This window comes from Mus caroli, chromosome 14 (genome assembly GCF_900094665.2).
Source record: "Mus caroli chromosome 14, CAROLI_EIJ_v1.1, whole genome shotgun sequence".
Taxonomy (NCBI): Eukaryota; Metazoa; Chordata; class Mammalia; order Rodentia; family Muridae; genus Mus; species Mus caroli.
Genome location: NC_034583.1, coordinates 105,578,136 through 105,599,431, shown reverse-complemented (window position 1 = coordinate 105,599,431; position 21,296 = coordinate 105,578,136). Strand labels below are relative to the sequence as shown.

Genomic DNA, 21,296 nt, shown 5'->3' with positions numbered 1-21,296 from the left:
GAAAGGACCCAGATATAGCTGTCTCTTGGGAGGCTATGCCCTGAGCCTAGCAAACACAGAAGTGGATGCTCACAGTCAGCTATTGGATGGATCACAGAGCTCCCAATGGAGGAGCTAGAGAAAGTACCCAAGGAGCTAAAGGTGTCTGCAACCCTATAGGTGGAACAACAATATGAACTACCCAGTACCCCGTAGCTCTTGATTCTAGCTGCATATGTATTAGAAGATGGCCTAGTCGGCCATCAGTGAAAAGAGAGGCCCATTGGACTTGCAAACTTTATATGCCTCAGTACAGGGGGACACCAGGGCCAAGAAGTGGGAGTGCGTGGGTAGGAGGGTAAGGGGGACTTTTGGGATAGCATTGGAAATGTAAATGAAGAAAATACCTAATTAAAAAAATCTCAAAACAACAACAACAACAAAAACAGAATCCTTGTGCATTCTGGCCTCTAATTTCAGTTTGAGTCCTACGTTGCAGACTGCATCTCTGTTTCCTTTCTTCATTCATATTCTTGGGTCTCTAGTCTCTTGCTGTCAGTATACAATAAGAACTCGATCCCATTGCTGTTCCCACCGTGCTTATGATCCTCTTAGCTCCGCCATCACATCACACATCCAACAACTGCCCCCATATCAGCAAGGGAAACGTTCTGCCTCAAGGCACTGTGATAGGCTGCCAAACAGAGCTCACAATGAAGATGAATCATAGGGGAGGATGATTTTCTATCAAAATCGAGTAGTGTCTTAGTTAGGCTTTTACTGCTGTGAACAGAAACCGTGACCAAAGCAACTCTTGCAAAAATGATATTTAACTGAGGTTGGCTTACAGGTTCAGAGGTTCTGCCCCATTCTCATCAAGGCAGGAGCACGGCAACATCTGGGCTGGCATGGTGCAGGCGGAGCAGAGTGTTCCACCTCTTGTTCAGAAGGCAGCTGGCAGAAGACTGCCTTTCACATGGTTAGGGGGTTAGGAGGAGGGTCATAAAGCACACGCCCATAGTGACGCACTTTCTCCAACAAGGCCACGCCTCCAAACACTGCCACTTCCTGGGCCAAGCATATTCAAACTACCGCAGTAAACAACCTTAATTGGCAAAGATGAAAACCAGGGACTGCTTGTAGATACCTGCTAGACTGCTGACCAATAGTCCATTTAGAAGCCATTAAGGGTTTTTAGTTCAACAGCAAGACTTCAGTAAATGGGAGTTAGAGTTATGGGCAAAAAAACAAAAAAACAAAAAAACAAAAACAAAAAAAACAAAAAACAAAAAACAGGAGAAAAGCAAAAGGAATCAAATCATTCTCTTATGTGTACATCCAATAATGCCAAACTTCCAATTTTGAAATGGCATCAGAATGCAAGTATGACTAAATGCAGTTATGTTCCGAACCCTTGAAGGAATATTTCAGGGAATATAATACAAGAATTTTTTCAGTCTGAAAACAGGACAAGTTACTCTTTAATCTTGAATGATGGAAGTGAGGAAAGGAGGAGGGTGACATTAGTAAACATGCGGAGATGCAAACGAGTGCATGCCAGGTTCAGACACATCCTCATTATTTTGCAGACCACTCCTTCCTGCTACAATGTAACGTTACGTTGACATGCTTCTAATTTGTTGCCTAGTTTTGGATTTAAACTCTTTTCCAAGAGTTTTTTTTTTTTTTTTTTATTGTATGTGTGTTCCTTGAGCAGCACCTGGAAGCGTCATTTTTTCACAGCTGCTGGTGTGATGGTGTCGTCCTGAATGTGTGTCCTGAATGTGTGTCCTGAATGTGGGTCTCACTCACATTCCTGTATGTTTCCTTGGGGGTCATATTTTATGTTGTGACCACACTTCATCAGAGAGACAGAGATAGGACCAAATCAAATTCAGAGAGAGAGAGAGAGAGAGAGAGAGAGAGAGAGAGAGAATTGTGTTGGGGAAGATAAAGTATGAGTCCTTCAATTTCTCTTATGTCATAAGTAGTTATGGGTGTAGAGTTTAGTAGCTTTTGAATTCTGAATATAAACTTTGCTCAGTCATGCCTTTGAGGATATTTTCTGTTCAGCTGTTTGCCTAGAGTGTTCTCAACTTGATAACTGAAGGATCTTTAATTCATCTGCATTTATTCCCTTTTTAGTGATTCCTGTATTGCAGTGGATCATTAGGTGATCTCTGATCACACAAATCGGGATTTGCTTCCTAAGCTCTGGGAATAAATACTCTAAGGCAGTATTGGAGGGGACACAGTCAAGCAAACAATTTAAAAGTGCTCAGACTGCCCCAGAGAATACAAGCGAATGCATATAGATTATGTCATTATGCTCACAGATCACAGTGAAGGAGACTGTGTAGACAAAGCTTGAATTGTCCACCCAGGTGTGTACACTACCATGTCAGACATCCAAGTACTCCTTTAATTATTACCAGGTAAAATTCCCAGCATCTATGGATACAGATTTTTAAAATCATGTTGTTTTTGTCATTTGATTTTAAAAAAATTAAACAACGGAACATATGGAAAGTCAAACTAGCTGTAATGGAAAATAGGAAGGTTTGATATAGCTGAGTTAACAAATGACCTTTGGGATGAAGTGTAATGGCTACAGACAGATCACACATTGCTGTATTTAATAGCTGATAGGCTTGTTTTATTTTTAACTTTTTGAGATTACAATACAGGTATATACCTTTCCCCATTGCTTCCCTCTCTTCAAACAATGCCTGTTACCCTTCATGCTTTCTTTCAAATGTTCTGCCTCTTTCTAAAATATGTTATATACACATTCATGTAGACACACAAACACATGTACGCACAGAGACAGAGACACAATCGTACACACACACACACACACACACACACACAAACACACCTAAATGCATAAGTACAACCTTGTAAGCGTCTATAGTTACTTGAAAGCATATGTTGGTGATAACATTGGAAATCCTGATTCTGTTGCTTTTATCAATCTATGATAATTTCTAAGCCTTTACCAAAATTGTTTCATTAAATATATTAAAATCATCTTATGTTGAAGACAATGAGATATACTATAGGATACTATGCAGTCCTTAATGCAAAGTTATAAGCACATTTTTCATGCTCTAATGTGTGTGATTAAGTACCTTTTCATCATTTTAAATGTGTATATATATATATATATATATATACATATATATATGTATATGTAAGTGGCACAAATAGAATATATGATAGTTATTGCAAAACACCTCATTAAAATGATGAGTGATCATTAAAGTGATTTTATGGAAAAATACAAATAAAAGTTAAGTCAACATATAAGTCTTGTGTATCACAATTTTTTCTTGTCTAGAAATTTTTAGGTTAATTTTTCATGAATTCTGTCCTTATTAGTAGGTTCTTGAGTGGACAAGTTTCAGCTCTGCAGACTTTTTAAGACCTACACTGGAGAAGAAATTACAGATCATAAGAAACAAATAGCTTGAAACTGGAAAATTATTGCCAAAGGTATAAATGAGTGTAGGGAGAAGAGATATGGAAAATGTGTGAGGTTGGCTCCTGGTTTAATGATGAGTCCATGGTGATAAGTCTAGTTAGTGAGATCTGAGTTCTGATGCCCACTGATGACAGGGTATCAAGGGAGTCCCAGTGTACACCCCAGGTATCATTTGTCCATTCCATTCACCTCAGTGATGGTTACAATTCTTTCCAGTAAATTGACCAACAGCTGCTTCTCTTATTTTATCTCTGCTTCATTATTTCCCTGAGGTCTTGTCCCTTCATCATGTTGAGTTCCATAGCAAGATATTTAATAAGAGACCTTGAAAATTGCAGGAAACTTTAGGTGTATGTCTCTTCATATGTCATTTTCTGAAATGTCTTATCATTGCTTTCCCCTCCTCTCCTCTCCTCTTCTCCCCTCTCCTCTCCTCTTCTTTTCTCCTCTCTAGAAAGTTCAGTTATCTTTTGACTACTTTCACATTTTGTTCTATTTTCCAAAACATGAATATGTCATGTTTCTATTCTCATTGTTAATTCAACTAACAATGCTATCTATAACTGTCTCTTTTCTTTATGTATCATATTTCTCTGCTTGACTTCATACATGGTGTTTACAGGAAACATGACAGTAAAGTGGCTAACATATCAATTAGACGTACCCTTTTCCCAGTAATGGAAGGTTTATTTGGTGATGAGAGGAACCCAATTGGAACTCCATTTCCCACCCGGTATTTGGTGATTTCATGTAGATTACCTTCATACATGTATATATTTTAGGGAGCGTCTACTCTATTAGATTTCCATGACCCCCCCCCAATCCTTAGTTTTAGCTTTCCCTTCCCACATTCTCTCCCTCCATCCCCTTTCACCCCCTTCCCATTTGATCCTCACATTCTAGACTGCCCCCACAACTCAACCATCCATTATCTATTTCATTTTATATTCCTAGGGATACCCATTACTCTTAAATTTTGTTCTAGGATTATAAATAAGCAATGCAGAAATAATTAGATCCATTCAAAACTTGTTTTCACATATTCTTCTCTGAGACCAGATACCCCTTATTCTACATAGAGCACACCAGTGAAATGTGTCGCTCTAGGCACAGATCCAAGCTTCATTTGAGCTGAACGGTGGGAACACAAATTTCCTATGGTACCTAAGTAAATTCTGGAAACTGGTACCTACTTCCCAGGTGTTCTTTCCTTGGCCTTAAGCAGATTCCTCACAAACATTAACCAAAGGTTTAAAGAGCATCTCTGAAAATCTAAGGTAGTCCTTAATTCCTCTGTATTTAGTTTTCTCTTCTTAAATTTGTGAAATTTCTCTCTCTATTTCTCTCTTTCTCTCTCCCTCTCTCTCATCTTCTGTGCCCCCCTCTCAGAAAGGCAGAGAAAGTTGATTCATTCAAGGTGTCCACAGGAGGAAGAGGAATGAGTAAAACTGCCCAGTCGCTCTGACTCTCTAGCTCAAGCCCATGATCTGTGTTCCTGACATGAGATTTTGTTTAAAAGGAAGTAAGCAGTGGGCCTAACAAAACAGTCCTGATCAAGGTGTGTACACTTGTACACATCCATCACTGACATTCTGTGGTCCCATCCATCACTGACATATCACTGTCTCAGCACTAGTTCTCCTGAACTCAATATGACAAATTATCTGAATTGTGTGAAATCTCTTCCTAGGAGACAGACCCCGCATATCAGTGGCAGCAGGCTTCTGTCTTTTACCTCTGCTAGCATGAGATTCTAGTTTCTTGGAGACCATTGTTTCATACTAATAGCCAACCTGAGGGATCCATAACTGTCCCTTTATTCCTGCCAATACAGTTACTTTTTATTGAAATTTTCATTTTATATTTAGAAATAAATTGAAGCCTAGGACAAGATTTCTTTTTGAACATTAATTTCATTTTCCCTTCACTAGCCAACAAATAGGTTTATAATATGGAATTGCTTAATCAAGTTAAAAGACTGAGTATCAATTTCTTCTATTTTAGACTTTCAAAATTTTCACCTCTGTCATGGACATTATGTATATTTACTGATTGGAATCAAGTACATATATTTCTATATATTCATATATATGCAAATATATTTAAAATGTATAGAACAATTGTCAGATGTTGAATTGCAAATTAAGAAAGTGAGGTTCTTCAGGATGCCAGAAAAGACAGGGGGAAGTCAGAAATTTTGGCAGCTCTTCAGGAGTTAAGTAGAAAAGAAAACTTTTTCTTTTCTTTTTTGTTTTTTGTTGTTGTTGTTTGTTTGTTTTGAGACAGGGTTTCTCTGTATAGCCCTGGCTGTCCTGGAACTCACTTTGTAGACCAGGCTGGCCTTGAACTCAGAAATCCGACTGCCTCTGCCTCCAGAGTGCTTGGATTAAAGGTGTGCGCCACCATGCCCAGCAGAAAACTTTTGTTATTAGTTAGTGGTGGGATATAAGGAGAAAAAAGCAGGAAAAAATGGTAGTGAGTTTGGTTTTTGACATATGAACTGTCATATTCATTTTAATTCATGTGACCTGTAGATTGGGATAGTTAAGATTTCATACATTGTCAACCCTTCCCCTAGGAAGAAAGAGGAGAATGATGAAGAGGACAGGGTGCCGGAATCACCAGCTCTCTCTACCTAAGCAGGGTTTACAGGAACGTCAGAATTCACTACTAAGCCTGGCAATGGAAGACAAGTTTTAAATGCAAATGTTATCAAGAAAAGATCAATAAAATGGCTTTGTAGACCTCCTTTCATAAATGAGGCTCCCAGTTGTTTTCAGAATCAGTGAGCCCTCCACTTGATCTAACATGCAAGCAAGCTCTTTCAGCCAAACTAATTTTCTGTTGTTGCTTCAAAGAAAATGAGAAGCAGGGAGGGAATGGCTGACGATGGTTACATTTTCAGTCGTGTAATGTGATCACTGACAGTTTGTCAGGGAGGACAAGGGAACAGAGAACCATGGAACTCAGCAGTGTAAGTCCTAAAATATCAAAATCTGTTTACTTTCATACCACAAACAAAGAAAAATAGCAACAACTATCCATAGTCTATAAAATAAAAAGTTACTGGCAATATCTCCATTGAATACAAAATGAATATTTAATGCATTTTATATCGTGGTTTTCGTAAATTGTTAAGTAGACTTATTAAAGTGCAGTCATTTAATTTCTTTGGTTTTCAGTTTACCTTTAATAGCTGTTTTTGGTCTATTCTGGGTCTAGAATTCCAAGACCAACAGTGCAAGTTGATAATACTCGTGTCTGAGCTACTTTATTTCTAGAAATTGAAGGTTGGAGGAAATAAAAAAAAAGCTCAGAACTTCAAAGATATAGGTTGGTTCTAAATATTTGACTTTGATTAAATAATATTAAAATATCTTAAGGGAAGATATGTTAAGAATTCGTCTAGTAGTCAAATGGATAAAGAACGAAAAAGAAAGGAAAGGAAAAGAAAAGAAAAGAAAAGAAAAGAAAAGAAAAGAAAAGAAAAGAAAAGAAAAGAAAAGAAAAGAAAAGAATCTATAGAATATTTATGAAACATGAGCCAAAAATGTAAATACCAATTTTTAAGATAAAACATTCAGTTTAAAATTGATTAGCAATACAAAAGGAAATCAGAGCGTGTATCATATAATGCATATTTTGGATGAATTATTTTGAGTAACATATTTATGTATTTCAGAATGAAATACTGTGTTAGAATATTTGAGATAGTATAACATTATAATATATAAGGTAAAATGTGACAAATACATTTTCTGACTGATCACTATTTATCAAAAGGGACATTTAGCTGAAAGAAAGAATTGTAAGGAAACCACAAATGTGAATGAAGAATTAATGCAGAATGCCTATGGTGCAATATTGAGCTCTAGGTCTTATGTAAAGTTAAAGTTTGAGAATGGAAATGGACACAAGAAGATGAAAAATTGTATATTCAGGGAAATAGAAAATATATACCATGATAACAGAATCAGTGTTTTCAGGGGAAGTAAAACAAAAATGGGTAAGCATTCAACCAATGGAGAACTGTTGGTCAAAGTACACACAAGTTTACTTAGCAAAGACAGGTGAGCTGAAGATTTCCAAAATAAGGAAGGCAGCCATCATTAAATGGATTTAAATGGAAGAATCCAATATTTAATAAACTCTCTTATCTTAAAAATAAGCTACTGTTCATTGCCTGTCTCTTCACAAAGATTCCTGAGTTCAGACAAAATATATAAATGATGAGTGCTGACTGGACGTCAAAGCTATCATCTTATTGCTTTCTTTTCCAAAGGTCACTACAATCATGGTTGAATCTACCCAAGGCTACAAAGATGGTGCAATTTCTGTAGTTATTACAATGCTATAGACCATACACAGAGAAAGGCAACCTTTGAATACTGCTTAATAATTAGACATAAGAATGTTATCAAAATCTTATAAACAAAATAGAAAATTTAGCCAATTTTTTTTTTACTTTTTTAAAATTAGGTATTTATTTCATTTACATTTCCAATGCTATCCCAAAAGTTCCCCAAAAACTCCCCCACACACTCCCCTACCCACCCACTCCCACTTCTTGGCCCTGGCGTTCCCCTGTACTGAGGCATATAAAGTTTGCATGACCAATGGGCCTTGCTTCCCAATGATGGCCAACTAGGCCATCTTCTGATACATATGCAGCTAGGGACACAAGCTCCGGGCGGTACTGGTTAGTTCATAATGTTGTTTCACCTATAGGGTTGCAGATCCCTTTTAGCTCCTTGGGTACTTTCTCTAGCTCCTCCATTGGGGGCCCTGTGTTCCATCCAATAGCTGACTGTGAGCATTTATTTACAAAATACTACTTTCACCACACACGAGTCTTATTTAGCAAGGGAAAAGATGACTTGATAGAAGAAATCCATTAGTGAGTCTCATTGTATTAAATCATAGAAGAAAAACAACGATAATGACTTTAAATACATTAGAATACATTTAAATAAATTAACATTTGATTCATGACTCCATGTACAGGGGTGATATTGGTACCTTACGTGGTAGCTGGATATACATGGATACAACCATGAAATATACATGTGCTACATAACGTCAGATAAATATTCTAGGTCAGGATGAGAAAACTGTTATATTTCCATTAATAATGAAGGAAAGCAATCACTGATATCTACCTTTACCTCCATTAGCTCATTTTTAGAGAAACAGATTTATAAAACAGATAATATAATGGCAAAAAGCTTTTAAAGAGAAAAAGCGAATTAATTCCTAATTGACAAATTGTGTTGAATATATTGAAAACTTGTGAAAGTCAAGCTTTCTATAATATTTAGACACAAATTAATATGTAGAAATGTATGAACATAAAAGCATACCCAACTGAGCATTTATAAAATATAAGGTTAATAGTTAACACTCCTATTACCCAAGTAAGTGGTACCAGCATACTTCATACACATTGAACATCTAAATTTTGTGGAACATAAATTTTCCTCTACATATGATAAAGTATGCATATATCTTGTTCAAACTAAAACTGTCAGTTTAGAGATTTTATATGTTTTTATTTTCTTCATAGAACCTTATCCTTCACTTTGTCTCAGTGACAAAGTGCAGGGACAATTTATATCTGAAAAAAATTAAGAGGAGATTTTCTTTCTCTGTTTGATCTGATAATAGAGTCATTTAAGTCTTCACAATTACTCTGGTTTTCATAGGGCTTTCATTTGCTGCTTAGTTGAATAGAATTATCTTATTCATTCTACAGCATATATACATACTCATCTATTACCTGCCCATCAAAGTATGTATGAATGTATGTATGTATGCATGCATATATGCATGTATGTATGAAATTTATCTAAAATAGATTAGAAATATCATTTGTAGTGTGAACAGTAATTGGCATGTTGGAATCATACATGAGATTCTTTTAAATCCTAGAAGATAGATATAAATTTGAACTAATTTAAGAATGCTGTGTTATTATATGCCATACGACAAAATACTGCTTCTGCAGTACCCCTATCTAAGCCTACAGCCACACAATGATGTACTATGCAATATGAATTCACACATCACTGCTCTGTCTCATCCCACAAATTGGCTAAACAGGGATATCTATAAGAAGCTAAGGGTGACTTTATTTTATTCTTTACAGCTGTTTTTATAACCTCATTTTACCTTTCCGTTGGAGGCAAATATTTGCTTTTGCAGTCTCAGGACAGATGGTAGATCTTTCCTCTTGTTACACAAGCTTACTCTGTCTACAGGAATCACTGCATTCAAACAAGTCCCAAATTCCCAGGAAATTAGGCCACACTTTCACCTTTCTTTGACATTGAAAAATACTAACAAACAGCACCAAACCTTACCATAGACAGACAGACAGACAGACAGACAGACAGACACACACACACACACACACACACACATCGGTTGTATATGTATTATCATCATCCAAGTATCAAAACATGTAAAGAATTTCCATCATTCTTTTTCTCATATCAAATGCTTGTGTGGCCAACTGTGACCGTGATTCACACATAAAGTGTGTGATATTATGTCATGATTTCAATTATATATTTGTATGTATATTTTTAAGGATGTGATAAGAGAAAAAATATACCATGCCTGTGTAAAAATGAAAAAGCGAATGTGAAATAATAGGCGGGGTATTATTTACAGAAATAGTTAAAACAATTAGTTTCGTCTTCTGCATGAAAACTTACATTTATATTTTAGTAAGCATTGGCAATCATTTTCTTGTTTAGTGTTCTTTACAACATTTTAATATTGAGTATTGTATCTTTTTCTATGTAGAGAGAATAATATATACTACTCAAATGAACTTACTTCATAGTAGCAACCTTACATGTGTGTTTATACTGCAGGCACAGAGCTTTAATATTAGAAGATAATGGATGATTAGCAATGAAGAATGGTAATGTCAGGTAGGTCCTGAGACTTGACCATCTCTCAATTGTGTCCAACTTGATTTTTGCCCTAAACAGAGGAATCCGAGCAATTGCACAGAAGGCACAAATGCTATATCTCTCCATGCTGCATTCATACATTGTGGATACACTGGCAGGTATCACTGTTGTAGAACAGTATGGACATGAGTAATTGTGATACTGTAGATCAACCTAAAACTTATGGTCAAGCCCTTCGCCTTGATCCTAAAAACTCAATTTTTTATAGTGTTCAATTGACTTTCTTTTGATTACCAAAAAACCCTCATTATCTTTTATATTTGGCATAATAAAAAGTGATTTCATCAGTTTTCCAGCAGTATGTATAAACCTGGCTAACACAAAATTGTGTTCAAAAGTCCATATTGAAAAATTAAAAAGGAAAACTAAAATATGTTAGTAACTAAACAAGCATTTTCCTTTTGTACTGTAGGCTTCCATGATAATTTTAAAGAGACTAAGGATTTTATATTGTTTTAGTGGTTTCTGTAGAATCATCTCTGTTTGGGTTTCTCACTTTGTAGTACTGTAGCATCTGTCAATTAGCTTCCAGGTGAAATAAGTATATAAATTCAGAGTGAGAAAGACAATGTATCCCACATAATAATATAATAACTGCATGTTAAATATCAGCACAATCACTAGTTCTTGGTCTTAAATATATTTTCAAATCAATCTTCCTTACTCTAAAGCTCACTCCATATTTCCACAGCACATGTACATTCTGCATTTCCATGGAGTACACATACATTCTGCATGAACATTGGACATGTGCATTGGGAAATAATACGTAGTACATTACATTCTGCATTTATATTGTACACATACATCTTGCATTTATAGAGAGCATGTACATTCTGCATTTATATGGAGCACACATACATTATGTGTTCTACCCTTTGAGCCTCCTTTCTTCAAGTGTCAAGCACAAACTAGCTCTGGAAGGTGTAATAATAGCCACATTTCTTGTGCTTAATTGCTCTCAAAATGTTCCCTTTCATTGTGGCTTCTCTTTGAGCATCGTTTAGGGCCTGTGATCCAGTGTTTGAAGATAATCAGAATCAATTGAATTACAGAAAAAAATTCACTCAATCTCACATCATATTGTCAATATTGGCCAAGATTGGAGCCCTATTGATGTGTGTGTGTGTGTGTGTGTGTATTCTCATGACTTGCATGTTTTCTGGCTCTCCATTTCCTGAACATCTGTCACAGGTGGCATTTGTCTAAGGCTCAAAAACAGCTTGAATATCTGAAAGAAGAATGAGCCACCACGGATATTCTTAAGGTGACTCGGGTGACCCAGTTCATTACTTTGGGATATTTAACCTCCTTCTTCTCTGCTTCCATTCTTTGTTACTTTCGTGACTTTGTATTTAAATGCTTCTATATGCACCTTAATCTATAATTTCAGGAGAATGTTTAGTTTCTAGCAACGTGTCACATCACCAATGAAAGCAGTTTTGTTTGCTTTTCTCTCTGTGTGTAGTACATACCTCTGTATGTTTGTGTATGCATGCATATCTGTTGTGGGGGTGCACATGTATGTGTATGTGTGTGTATGCACACACATAAAAGCTACATGTCAACATTAAATGTCTTCCATTATCACACTCTATCTTAGTTTTTTAAGGCAGGTCTCTTACTCTTACTGTAGCTTACTTTTTCGGCTATATTGACTGTCCTGTCATCCTCTATGATCCTTTTGTCTCTGCCTATTCCTCCTCCTACTTTGAACCCTCCATGAATGCTGATGTTCACAGGAGCATACTACTATATGCAGGTTTGCATGGGTACTTCAGACCCATACTCAGATTCTTGCTCTTATACAGACAGTATGCTACTCACTAACTCATATGTCCAGTTGTTTGGCTTTATACAGTGCAAGCTAGATGATTACCATACAAACTAGGAACCAGGATAAGGCCTCTGAACACATAACATAGATATTATAAATGGTGATGAGAATAACTAAGAACCTGACACCCCTGGCTGTGTGCCTCGGTGACTTGTATTCCTCCTTCAAAGCCTGTCTCAAAATTCTTCTCCTCCAAAATTAAGAAGAAGGCGTGTCTAGCTTAGTTCGGCTTGGCACATCATTTCCTAACATAGTCTTTTCCTAATAGTTGTATAAGGTAGCTTTTCAAACACCAAGTGAGGGAGGCTGCAACAGAATCATGGTAGCCATGATTCATATGGAGGAGAACATGGACATCTCCTGCTTTAGCCACTGCTCTCACTGAGAATGTTTTAGGAGGAAAACTACAGAAGCTGAAGTCACTCCTAGATGCAAGTGAAATTTGAGTGGTGTGTGTGTGTGTGTGTAAGAAAACTCCCTACATCTGATGGGAGAGTGTCAATTTTTAAAACAATTTCTATGATTTAATCGTTTCCTTGTAACATTCAAGGAGTAAATGATATTTGGCAATACTTCACTCAAATCTCAACTTCAATTTCTTATGGTAACCCATTTACTTGGCAATGATATTCGGTGTACGGTGGGTAGGAGGGAGGTCAGACTTGTTCCAAGAGGAGGAAAGTACTAAAGGGAAAACAAACAAACAAACAAACAAACAAAACCAAAACCACTCAAATGAGGAAGGGAGTCAACACTTCCAGTCTACGTTACCATGCCCACATCATGTTAGAGATGATCAAAACAATAACATCCTGTCCACAAAAAAATATATGTTATTGATGCTTTTTGACCTTTCAACACTAAGAGCAATGCCTAAGGAGTGTTTGATTTTATCTGTAATGTTTATTTCCAGAAATCTAAATAAACTCTTTGAAAGGTAACGGCATGGTCTCTGGCATCAAGGACATAATGGTGAAAATATAGGATAATATATACACTCAACTTTCATTTTCATAGAAAACACACTTAAAATGAAATTACTCTGCATGATTCCTAATTAATACTTGCAACCCTTCGTTGCATCTAACTGTAATTGATAAAGGGTGGAAACAGAAAGGGATCCCTTGTATAATTCAAGATCAATAAATAGACATCATCGTGTCTTCCTGGAGGTTTTATTGCTAAAGCATGCAAAAAGGCCCTGTTTATGTTACAGCAAATACACTATAATATAGCAATAAGGGATCCTGGTGTGTACTGCACAAGTGGTCATGTCCTCTATCCCAGATAAAAGCAAGATGCTCTTTTCGCACTTGGGAGTTTGGCTCACCACTGTTTACCCTAGAAGCAACGTTACTAGGAATGAACTGGAGAGGGTAAGACGTTAAAGTGCAACCAATAAAATTCCTAAGGTGTAACACGTTCTGTAAGGCCTCACTGCCATGCCAAATGAGTAATCACGCTATTGCGGAAATGATAAATAATGCTTTGCTGTCTTCACTGAGAAAATAAAGTGTTTGCTGCCCCTCAAATTGCTAAAGGTGAAACCTGCTTCCTTTGTCCCATCTGTCAGAAGGGACATGATCTGACAAGATAATTCTTCTTAAAGTGCTGCATGCTTGGGTCTATGCAATGAAAACATGCAGTTTATGAATTTTATCCATACTCCTGTGATTCAGTGAGGGAAATTAAGTCATAATTAAAACTCTGTGAAAAATGTGTTATAACATCGTTTTTTAATGTAATTAAATCTGATTGGAATGGGATTCTTAGCATATTTAAAAGTAGAAAAACTGTACTTTGTATACTTTACTTGAACATATTATGGAAATTAAAATAAAAAATATCAAAACAGTGATCCAAACTAATGTATTTGTGTATTTCACCACTTGAAAGATCTTTAAAGCTCCTAGGAAGCAGAAGTTTCCAACCATCCACTAGGTTCACACTGACGGTAACAATGTCAAATACTAGAAGAAAGTAACAGGGTGACTTTCAAAGCATTTAAGTTGGACCAACACTATTCCAACATAACGGCCAATAGCTATTTCCTCCACATATACACAGGATTCAAAAAGGCTCACATTAATAACAGACTTTACTGTAGATCTTTGGAGCAGATCTAAGGGCTCTGTCAATAACACAGTAGATTACAGAGTGTCCCCAAACCTCTAAGACCACTCATTTCTCCTTAGCCATGTAACTACTGTTCAATCTAGAATCAGATTTTAAAGATTTATTTTGTATTTGGGATACTTGTTGAGTGTGTGTGTGGGGGGGTGTATGTGTGTGTTCAGGTGCCTGTGGAAACCAGAAAAGGTTATCAGATTTCCCAGATTTTGAGTTATATAGCATGTTGTGTGGAATTCAACATGGATGTCTGGAAAATGATCTCCAGTCCTTTGGAAGAAAAAGAAGTTCTCTTCAGTATGGAACGGCAGAGCAGTGTCTTCACTCAACTTTAAGTTGCTATGCACAGAAATGGGTTTCAAGATGATGTCTGCATGGGGACTTTGTATTTGCTCTCTCCCATTGCCTCTATTGTACCACAGTCCCTCCTCCTGGGCCACTTCCTCCTCCTTGGCCAAGCCTCCTGCTGTCATGTCACCTGTATTCTGTTATTCTCTATTATTTCTCTCATCATGTATCTCTATCTATCTATCTATCTATCTATCTATCTATCTATCTATCTATCATCTATCTATCATCTGAGTATCATCAATCAATATCTATCTATCTATCTATCTATCTATCTATCTATCTATCTATCTATCATCTATCTATCGATCTATCTATCATCTATCTATCTATCTATCTNTATCTATCTATCTATCTATCTATCATCTATCTTTCTATCATCTATTTATCATCTATCTCTCATTTGTTATTTATCTTCTATCTTTCTATCGTCTATTTATCATCCATTTATCATCTCTTATCTATATCATCTACCTATCATCCATATTCTATCTATTTATTATCTATCTGTCTGTCTGTCTCTCTATCTATCCACTCTTCTCTGGATGACCTATCTTTTTCTGCCCCACTTTTGGCCACCCTCACCTTTTTTTTTTCCTGCCAATGTCCTACAGTAAGTGTGTTTTAGCAACAACAACACACTTTTTTCCCCCTATTTTTAGTTGTCACTTGCCTTGGCAAAGATGGTGTCTACCAAGTCTTCAGGCTGTTGTGGAATCTCAGCTTGAAGTAGCTGCACTGTTATATTTCTACCATAATCTTTCTAACACAGTATTTCCAGCACCAGTCCTGTCTCTGTGGATGCTCTATGACTCTCCCAGTATCCATTAAAATGGTACACACTGCCAGTGGATGGAAGAACCTTGAGACTTATCACTAACTGGAGTGCTGCCCAGGCTGGACGTGGGTAGTCAGTTGCCCATTAGCCACCTGTTGACCACTCCTAGTAATGGCTTGGCAAAGGCATTTGAAGTCAGAGGGAAATTTAAAATCAGTCTCTCTCTCCCTCCTCCTCCCCCTCCCCCTCTCCCTCCCCCTCGTCCTCTCCCTCTCTCTCCCCCTCCCCCTCTCCCTCTCTCTCTCCCTCCCCCTCTCCCTTTTCCCCTTCCCCCCTGTCCCTTTTCCCTTCTGCCCCTCTTCTCTCTTTCCCTTCCCCTTCTCTCTCTCCTTCTCTCCCTCTGTGTGTGTGGGGGGGGGAAGAGAGGGGAATATTTAAAGGGTTAATGTGTTATAGAAGGCCTACCATTAAATTGTATAAGTTTATTTGCTTTTTTTTCACTGAACTCATTGATAGTTCTAATATTTTATTGCCAAGATGTGAGATATCTTACTTTGTTTCTCATTGAATTTGAGCTCACATTGTATATATATTAAATAGTATGACTTATAACTATAGCTGTTTCTTAAAACTATTTTATTATGAATTAATTGTCATGTCAACTTGAAAATTATCTAAATTCATTGATGGTTCTAACATTATATTGCTGAGATGTGAGATATCTTACTTTGTTTCTCATATTGAATTAGAGTCCACACCATATATTAAATAGTGTGACATGATTATAGCTGTTTCTTAAAACAATTTCATTATGAATCAATTGCGATGTCTACTTGAAAATCACCTAATAAGGGGAAATTTTCCAATGGTATTTTATAACAGTTTTTAAAATGTTGAAGAACCATTTATATCTTAACTAATACAAATTTTAAGGCAGTATGCATTCTCTTCTCTAGAAATAAGAATATATTATCAGAGGTAATAAAAATAGAAAACCCGGTTTACATGGAGAACAGTTTTAGTGCTAATATTAATAAAGCTGTATTTGAGAATATCCTGGATTATATAAACCTATCCATCTAAATTCTCTTTGGACAATGCAAAATCTTAAGAATCACACTGGCACCTGATCTCAGAAATAGATGCCTAATAACACAAGGTTACTTTTTAGACATAATATTACACTAATCAAAACTGAAGCTCTGGATTAGAGACAAATGCAGAGTTTTTAATGCCGAGGATTTTCAATCTATATTTAGGCTAAAGATAAGAACACTTTTGTTGGAAGAGAATTCTTAGTGTGTTATGGGCTCCTCTGCAAGTATCTTCTTGAATAGTAAACTTAGCTCTTTCCATAACAAATATGGATGTCTTACACTTAACATGTTTTCTCCAATTCTACCTGCTATTTCTGCATGTGGTTACCTGCCCCATTTCATACAGGCTTTTATGAACTAGGACTTGAACCACTCATGGATGAGCCCGATGCCATTGGTCCTACCACTGTGAGAAGGGTCTGCTTTCCTTAATCATTTGGAAAGGAAATCAAACCACAGCAGAACTCCTACCCCAGAGGGATCTAGACATGTGCCAGTCTGGAAACCTTCTGAGTAGACATAGCAGAAGCAAAAGTTTGGAAAGGTATCTGTTAAAAGGGTGGCCTTTTTGAACCAATGATCTTTCTCACTGGCTTTAAATTGTGTTATTAGCATTAAACTTCCTGAGGCAAATGACTAAAACTAATTGCATTCGTGAGAAGAACTTCAGTAGTATTCCCAAATGTGTAATTTCATTTTTCATGCTTACAGTTACACTCATCCATGATGGAATACTCTATTGTACTTTTCACAGTATTTAGAATTATGTACGATATTTGAATTTAAATGAGTTAATTGACTTAGTTTACTTGAAATGACCGAGTACATGATAGCTTTGCCAAAAAGTTGTTACTCTAAAAATAATCCGTGAATTATTTCACTAAGTTACACAAAACAAATGTTTACACTTTAAGTGTGTCTTTCTTCAAATAATATGTGCATTTTAGTAAGTATAAAGCCTTTAACAATTTCAATAAAGTTATTAGTGTTACAAGGAAAGTCAGATCACATACAAATGAACTACACCACTTTAAAAATAAATAAACAGCACATTGCTAGTGATTATTATGTTAGAAGTAAATTGGACCCACAGTTCTTAGTTCATTATCTGTTTTGCATAAATGATAATGTACGTATTGATATATAAAGAATTAATCACAACAAACAAACATGGAGTCCATTGAGTATTTACTTTACTTTTTCAAATAATAATGATTGTTTTAATTTTAAGGAATTTAACATCTTAAGGAATTATTTTAATAATTCATTTTTCAAAGTAAAACCTACAATTTAATAAAATAATTTTCTACTATACAAATATATGTTTTTCATACAATATGGTCTGATCACAGTTTCCCCAGAATCAAACCAGAAAAATCACTAAAGTGAGCCATGAAACAGATCTTATGAAAGCTCCAGGAAAAATATCAAGAAAGATAGATCTATGTTAATAATGTCATTGATTCTTAGGAATTCTACTGAGCACTGCTGACCTTCTTGTTCCCTCCATTGGTAACAGGAGGCAGTGACTGATTCTTAGTGTTCGGTGGTCTCTAAGATCACAAGAATGACCCAAATCAGGCCTTTGGTGGCTGGGGTTTGAAGTTACGTAAATATTAGCTGCTGCTTCTTCATAGAGATCTATCTTGATATTATCTACGGCAGTCACTGGAGGGAAAGAACAGTACATTCACTTGCGCTAAAGGAGCACAACAATAAAAGAACACAGTCATTTATGTAAAACGTTATTTTCCTTAGTTGCCTGTAGTTCTTTGTCTAAGGTTGAAGCCCGGTAAAATCTCCCCCTTTCATGAGCAGGAGAAATGGCTTCCCCAGAAAAAGAGCTCTCAAATTGATTATCCAATATAAAGTGTTAGCATGGAAGGCATATACATACAGATAACTTTATATGGCCTAGGCAAGTTATGTTTATATATTTAGAAACGTGCGTGTGTGTGCATGTGTGTGTGTGTATATATATATATATATATATATATATATATAAAACAGCGATTTAAAAGTGAGGCCATGAATTTGAAAGAAGAAGGACGGTATAGTTGGAAGATAAAATAGATGGAGAAACAATGTCATTATACTTAGTTTAAAATTGAAAGTATAGTTTCAAAATGTTTAAAGACACTTGTAGAATTTATATATTTGTCTACATCCCAAGTATTGACCCCATTTCCGGTTCCCCCATGTAGGTTCCTCCCTTCATCCCCCTCCCATTCACCTCTGTGAGAGAGCCCATTTAGCTGTGCATCAGATTTCTGAAGGATTAGGCACATCCTCTCCCACTAAGGACAGACATGGCAGCCTAATGCTACATATTTAGGTGAAGGGCAGATTAGATCAGCATGTGTATGCTTTTACTTGAGTACACAAGTTACTTGGTGTGCTGGATAATTTTATGCTAACTTGAACCAAGCTAGAGTTATCTGAGAAGAGGAAACTTCAAGTGAAAAAAAATGTCTCCAAAAACTCCAAGAGTAAGACATTTTCTTAACTAGGAAATTGCAGGGAGGGCTTAGCCCATTGTGAGTGGAGCCATTCTTGGGCTAGTGGTTGTGGGCTTTATAAGAAAGCAGGCTATTATAAATAAGGCTGCTATGAACATAGTGGAGCATGTGTCCTTATTACCAGTTGGAACATCTTCTGGGTATATGCCCAGGAGAGGTATTGCTGAATCTTCAGGTAGTACTATGTCCAATTTTCTGAGGAACCTCCAGACTTCTTTCCAGAGTGGTTGTACCAGCTTGCAATCCCACCAGCAATGGAGGAGTGTTCCTCTTTCTCCACCTCCTCGCCAGCATCTACTGTCACCTGAATTTTTGATCTTAGCCATTCTGACTGGTGTGAGGTGAAATCTCAGGGTTGTTTTGATTTGCATTTCCCTGATGTTAAGGATTTTGAACATTTTTTCAGGTGCTTCTCAGCCATTCAGTATTCCTCCGGTGAGAAGTCTTTGTTTAGCTCTGTAGCCTATTTCTAATGAGGTTATTTGAATTTATGGAGTCCAGCTTCTTGAGGTCTTTGTATATATTGAATATTAATCCCCTATCAGAGAAGCTGGAAAGAACCCAGATGTCCCTCAATAGAGGAATGAATACAGAAAATATGGTACATTTACAGAATGGAGTACTACTAAGCTATTAAAAACAACAAATTTATGAAATTCTTGGACAAATGGATGTTTCTGGAGGATATCATCCTGAGTGAGGTAACCCAATCACAAAAGGAGTCACTTGATTTGCACTCACTGATAAGTGGATATTAGCCCAGAAACCTAAAATACCCAAAATACAATTTGCAAAACTTAAGAAAATCAAGAAGAAGGAAGACCAATGTGTGGATACTTCATTTCTCCTTAGCATAGGGAACAAAATATCCATGGAACAGTGACAAAGTTTGGGGCTAAGACGAAAGGATGCACCATCCAGAGTCACCCCACCCGGGGATTCCATCCCATAATCAGCCACCAAATGCAGGCACTATTGCATATGCCAGCAAGGTTTTGCTGAAAGGACTATGATATAGCTGTCTCATGTGAGGCTATGCCAGTGCATGGCAAATACAGAAGTGGATGCTCACAGTCATCTATTGGATGGAACACAGGGTACCCAATGGAGGAGCTAGAGAAAGTGCCCAAGGAGCTATAGGTGGAACAACATTATGAACTAACCAGTACCCCCAGAGCTTGTGTCTCTAGCTGCATATGTAGCAGAAGATGGCCTAATTGGCCCCTTTGTCATGTAAACTTTATATGCCCCAGTACAGGGGAATGCCAGGACCAAGAAGTGGGAGTGGGTGGATAGGGGAGCAGGGAGCGTGTGAGGGTATAGGGGACTTTCAGGATACCATTTGAAATGTAAATGAAGAAAATATCTAATAAAAAATTGAAAGAAAATAAAAAGCAGGCTAGGCAAGCCATCAGGAACCAGTCAGTAAACAGTACTTCTCTATGGCTTCTGTATCAACACTTGCATCCAGGTGCCTGTCCCATTCAGGTTCTTGTCCTGACTTCCTTCCATGATAAATAGGCACATGAAAGTGTAAGCCAAATAAGTCATTTCCTATCCAACTGGCTCTGTGGTTATGGTGTTTCATCACAGCAATATAAACCATAAGTTACTAGGTACGAATCAAGAAAGAACAAAACCAAAGCTGAAAAGAGCACAAATGTTCTTGGTTCTACTGTGTGACATATGTCTGACAAGTTTTCATTAGTTTAAGAAAGTAAGGGTGTCCTCAAGATGTACAGAGACATCTTAACTGTCACTCACTGTTCAGCTATCGCCAAAATAAATATGCAAATAAATAAATTGTGATGCATTTCACTGGTAAATGCACCTATGTATGCAATTCCTTTCTGATGAGTGCAAATTTTTTAAATTGTAGAGAGGGGTGGAAGAATCATAATCAGTGTTCCCACCAGCCACTGTACTTTTCAGAAACTCCGTGAAAACATATTGTCTTAGTCAGGGTCTCTATTCCTGCACAAACATCATGACCAAGAAGCAAGTTGGGGAGGAAAGGGTTTATTCGGCTTACACTTCCATACTGCTGTTCACCACCAAAGGAAGTCAGGACTGGAACTCAAGCAGGTCAGAAAGCAGGAGCTGATGCAGAGGCCATGGAGGGATGTTCTTTACTGGCTTGCCTC

At 36.9% G+C, this 21,296-nt stretch overlaps 1 protein-coding gene across 2 annotated transcripts in view; it reads right to left on the bottom strand.

Moving 5' to 3' along the window:
• Gpc5 (glypican 5) overlaps positions 1 to 21,296 on the bottom strand; it is a 1,353,471-nt gene that overhangs the window by 221,365 nt on the left and 1,110,810 nt on the right. The gene's annotated exons all lie outside the window — the stretch shown is intronic.